At 38.5% G+C, this 5917-nt stretch overlaps 1 pseudogene; it reads right to left on the reverse strand.

The window, feature by feature from the left end:
* Positions 1-3842: 3842 nt before the first annotated feature.
* On the reverse strand, positions 3843-5265 carry LOC132174285 (hydroquinone glucosyltransferase-like; annotated as a pseudogene).
* Between the last annotated feature and the right edge of the window lie 652 nt (positions 5266-5917).

The following is a 5917-nucleotide window of genomic DNA, read 5'->3' on the forward strand; positions in this document are numbered from 1 at the left end:
CCTACGGGTGAACAATATATGTGAGTGTTACAACTCATACATCCTCAAGACTCGTGACAAGTCTATTTTGACATTGTTGGAGATGATAAGGAAAAAGCCGATGAAGAGGTATTAGGCTAAAAGGGAAGGGCTTGAGAAATTGACTGGTCGGTTGTGCCATAGAATTGTGCAAAAGATGGAGGCAATTGGTTTAGAAGCAAGGGACTGCATTAAAAACTATGCTGGTGATGGTATGTATGAGGTTATTGCTCCTAACAGCAAACAGTATGTGCTGGACCTGCGTAGAAGAATATGTGGTTGCAGGCAATGGGAAATCACTAGAATCCCATGTCCCCATTCCTTTGATGCTGTACTTTATGATTGTGGGAATCCAGAGGACTATGTAGATGAATACTACACATTAGAGAGGTACAAAAAGGCATATGCTCCAATTATTTACCCAATGCCTAGTAAAGAGCAGTGGATAAAAACCACTCATGATCCTTTGGAACCACCTAAATTTAGAGTGGCCTTTAGGAAACCCAAGAAGTTAAAGGGAGGGCTCCTGATGAAAGCAGGGACCCCAAAAATCCAAATTGAATGAGGAAATTTGGAGCAAGGATGAGATGTGATAATTGTACTGGTTTGGGTCACAATAAGAGGAGCTGTCCATTGAATAGGAGTACAACAAATAATGTTAGGGGACTAGCTACAACAGTTGAGCTTACTACCCTACCTGCAGCAAGTGTGAGTTTTACTGTACTCCCTTCATTTGTCCATAATATTCCAAATGGTTTTAACTGGCTGCTTGTGGACTTTGTATGAATATATCAATATTTTGTTTTGTTTTGTTTTGCTTTTTGTTTTTGTTTTTATTTTTATTTTTTTTTCTAGTCACAAAGTGTTGGTTCCAATACTCATATATAAGTATCAAAAGCAAACAAAGAGTTATGTGCAAGGTACTTATATATGTGTACTTGTGTGACATTTTTTAATTATTATAGTGGTGCTGTAGCTGTAGTCAACGGTCATCAAGTGCATTTATTACAATTTACTGACAATTTTTACATTTTTTGTTAACAAAAAGCTTAGACAAGGAAAGGTAGTGGCAGTGGTGGTCCATAGTCATCAAGTGTAATAAAGGTACTTAACCTCTTTTCTTTTTTTTTTACCCACTTTCACATCAATGCAGCGTACATTAATTTATATTATTTTGTTTATATTGTTAGGAAGAATAAGGACATGAACAACAAGAATACTGCATCTGGATCAGCTGGTGGACCACGGGCATGCACTATACTGAAGGTACTTAACTATATACTTAACAATATCTATTTTGTTATAGACTAATAACCTAAAATATAAGCGTTTACTAACATTTGTATCATTTGTTTTGTTTAAGGAAGAGTAAGGGAAAATTCAGCCTGCACATACTCCACATACAATAGATGGCCCAATCTTGTTGATGAAAGAGAACACGCACCTAAACTTGGATTTGCTGATGATAGAGGAGTAACACCTCCACTTGGATTTGGTGATGACAGAGGAGTAATTCCTCCACCTGGATTTGGTTCTGACAAAGAACTCTCCCCTTTGGACCTGGTGTAAGAATTATCTTATCTCCAACATGGGCCAGGATGGCTGGCACATAAGAGAAAAATTCCTGTAATGGTCACAGGGGGTCCTGCAACAAGGACTCGTTATTCGGATCAGATTAGAGGTATTTATCGTAGTACTCCTATAATAAACACTCATTGACCTTACTGAAGAGGGCCCTACTGCAAGTGAACCTTCAAAAGAGAAGGCCTAAAACTAGGGGTGGATTTGCATGTAAAGGTGTTACAGTGAGAGGTGGTGCAGTCTAGGGTGGTGACGGCAAGAGTGGTGCAGTTAGAGGTGGTGCAGGCAGAGGTGTTGTATTGAAAGGTGTTGCAAGTAGAGATGCTGCAGCTGCATCTGGAACTGTTGCCAAATTGAAAGGAAAACGTATTGTGAGAACAATACAGAAGGGAATTGAAATTATGGAAGCTAAGAGAAAACAGTTGAACTAGAGTGGAAGCCCTAATGTCATGGACATGCAGGCTTATGTTTTTATTTTTTATTTATTTTTTATGTAATGTGTATAAAGAAATATTTTTTATGGAAGTTGGTGCAGTGTATGGACATATTTTGTATGGAATTTGTTAATGTGTATGGAAATTAAGTTGTATGGACATATAGCTTATTTTTATTAATTTTCTTATTTGTCTCAGAAATGTGAGCTACTTTATGGGTTTTATGTATGTTGCTTCTCTGAAAAGAATGGAGAAATCATAATCTGTTTGGTTCTTTGCGGGGAACGAATGATTGAATAATGCAATGGATAATGAAGATTCTCCAGGGTATTACTCTTGAACTTGATCTCTTTCTGCTAGGCTGCTTTGACAGTAGCATTGATGTATCTGATGATCAATTTTTGTTTTTGAATTACGGTGCTTGTAACCTTGTAAAACACTGAATCCATAAAGTAAATCAAGTTATGAATGTGTAGGTAGCATTTCCTATTATTATGCTTAAACACATATCTATACTCAATTCATGTTAACATAAACCTTAAACACACATTGATATAGCAACTAATAACTTCATTACAAATAATAAACTTCATAGAGTACACTATAAGTTTTGTTAAAAACTACACTACAACCACATTGTGCTCCCAAAATTACACAAGCACAAAAACCCACATTGTGCTCCCAAAATTAATTACACATAAAAAAAACCACAATATGATCCCAAAATTACAGACACTTTAGTTCAACTTCATATGGCCAACTTTGTATTCATACGGACTACTTGGAGTGTATCCAAAAAAAAAAAAAAAAAAAAAAATGGCACTTACACAAATTATCCAGGAGCACACAAGAATTGTTTGGTAATTCTTCTTCACTTCATGGAGTTTGATCTCCCCAATCTCTACTTCCTTACTATACTGAGCAATTTCTTTCTCCATTTCTACATTCAGACGCATATTTTCTTTCATCATTTCTATCTTCACCTTCCTGACTTCAACTTTAGCCATGTTTTCACACTGTTTTGCTTCTGACAACAAGTTTGTGTGTCTTCGCCATAACCAACTTGCAACCCTTTTACCATTGTCCAATAACTTAGGATCAATCCATTCAAAGAAACCACAGTCTCGGTTAATCTGTAAAGTAGTAAATAAATATTAGTCACCATTTTCCAGATGGGGCTATGATAAAGGTGTGGAACATATTCTGAAATTATTTTCTAGATTTGGCCGGAAACAGGAACCAATGTGATGGGTGGAAATCAGCCTACATGTTTTTTGACCAGTGAAAACCTGTAGTACCAACACCCAAAAAATTAAAATTTGGAAAATAAATTTCCGAACCAGTAAAAAAACTCTAACAAACTTATGGTGGAAACAAAAATAAAAGAAATAAGGAGTTTCGTGGTTGTGAAAACAATCCAAACCAAATGCTAAAAAACAAAATTAAAAATTGAACTCCAGAATCTAATAATTTGCATTAGCCTATTAGCTCTGATACCATGTAAGAACTCATAATGTGATGAGTATAGAATGCAGAACAATAATAAACAAGAGAAAGAGATAAGATAATTAAGGTGACATCCACACACTAAAGCTCTATAGGCTACATCTTGCCTTTATTGAGTAATTTGATAGTACATAGAAAGCCTCAATATATAGAATCCAAAGGGAGAGAGACTTTCATACATAAGCAATGTGGGAAAAACCTACATATTCTCTAACAAAAATCACCAAGAAACACAATAAGTACTACTTGGAATATATGTCCCCTATTATTATTATTACTATATTATTATTGTTATTATTATTATTATTCTTTGTGACTCTTCCATATCTCAGCCATCTTGGCTAGTCATTTTGTTGATGACCCATCTTGGCTCAAAGCCCTTTCAGCTGCATTCTTTATTTCTTTCATTTTACTCTTTAGCAATATTCCTTTTAATCCCTCAATTACCTCTCTTGCATAGTTTACAATATCTTTGTGTCCCACCAGGCCTTTGTCATTGACTTTGACCCTCAAAGCAACCTTTAAATCATCAGCTAGTAGTACAGAGTTCATCCTTTGCTCTGCATAGAGTGGCCATGCAATCAACGGCATGCTGTGCACAATGCTCTCCAGGGTTGAATTCCACCCACAGTGGCTCAGGAACCCCCTGGTCGAGGTATGCTTTAGGATCTGTACTTGAGGTGCCCAAGTGGGCACCACTAGACCCAACCCTTTTGTCCTCTCCAAGAACCCGTCCGGTAGAAAAGCAAAAGGATCATTTGCGCTTTGTCCGCTGAAGTAAACGACATTCGCAGCTTTCTCATTTGGGCTCCTAACAACCCATAGAAATCTCTGCCCACTCATTTCAAGTCCTAAGGCCAATTCATGTAGCTGCTCATGTGAAAGCGTCCCATCGCTACCAAATGAAACGAATAACACTAAATTATTTGGCTGCTTATCCAACCACCTTAAACACTTGAAACCTTCAATCCTATAGTCTGAACCAAATTGAACAAGCGGTCCAACTAGGTAAACAGGTGGCCAGCCCTCTTTTCCTTCCATCAAAGCTTCAAAACAACCTGATTCCAAATCCAGAATAACCATAATTCCAGCAGCAAGAGGGTATCGTTTGGCTATTTGTAGAATCCCTTTATAGACCTCATTCTTTCTATCTTGAAACGCGTCTGCCAGATCGTACCCATGCATCGGCCCACAACCGGGTAATTTGACCGGTTCAGGCAAGTCTCTGTACTCACAAGTGTATGTTTGATCGAGCTCTGGTATGGAAAAGATCAACGACAAGGCCATTGCGGTTGAAGGGAAAAAAAATGTAGGAAGAAACACCTAATTCTTTATCCACATCAAACACCTTCGTACCAAATAAATCAACCACCGAGGCCACTAGCCGAGTTGACTCGGCTAATACCTTGAAAGAGTGTCGTAGGGCAGGGAGGGACCGAGTCAAGGTGAGTGCGATCCGAGTCTCGGCCAAAATGTCCACGGGGAGGTCGTCAAGGCTTACGGGAGGAAGAAATATAGAGGATATGGAGTTGGGTAGGGCTTCAAGAATGGCTTTTTGAGGTTTCAGGGGTGAACTATCTGTGGGGATGAGTATGGTGACCAGGAAGTGGTGGACGACGAGTCGTTTTGCGAGCTCAATGAGTGGGATGAGATGGCCAATCCCTGGAGTGGGCACAATGGCTACGTGGGGTACTGTTTCTTGTTGGGTGTGTTGCTCGGTGGCCATGGTTTAGTCGTGATAAGTGCTAAAATATTCATATTTTCAGCCCTTAACTTGCATGTTTTAATCCTTTGGTTTTAGTTAATTATGCCATTTTAATTCCTTTTTGTGTTTTTCATACTTTTGCAGGCTTTTGGAAGAAAATGAAGTAAATCTAGACGATTTGGGCTCAAAGAGAGAAGATGGGAAGAATTGGAGCTCCCTGATACTGCGATAGATCACAGGGTACCTACGATCGAGCGCAGTACCCGAGAAGATTAAAAACAAATCAGGCCAGGAGCGATCGAGCGCATGCCAGAAGAGGATCGATCGCAGACCTGCGATCGAGCGCACACGGGTTGCGATCGATCACACCCGTGCGCAGAAGACACATCAAGCGGTGGCCAGAATGTCCTCTTTCCATATTAGGGTTTTACAACTCCCAATTGTAATAGGTCTCAAAACCCTACGAAATCCCTAGGTTTACTACTTTGCCAAGGACTTCTAAAACCTATAAATAGACCCTTAAGCTTCTAGAATAGATATGCTTTGTAAGGAGAAGAAAATGAGCTCTTGAAGTTCAAGTCTCAGATTTATTCTTTTCTTTTCTTTTCTTTCTTTTATGAAGATGTTTAACATCAACTCTATGTGTAGCTAATTTATTTAGTAGGGCTAGATT

Source organism: Corylus avellana, chromosome ca3 (genome assembly GCF_901000735.1).
Source record: "Corylus avellana chromosome ca3, CavTom2PMs-1.0".
In the NCBI taxonomy this organism is placed as follows: domain Eukaryota; kingdom Viridiplantae; phylum Streptophyta; class Magnoliopsida; order Fagales; family Betulaceae; genus Corylus; species Corylus avellana.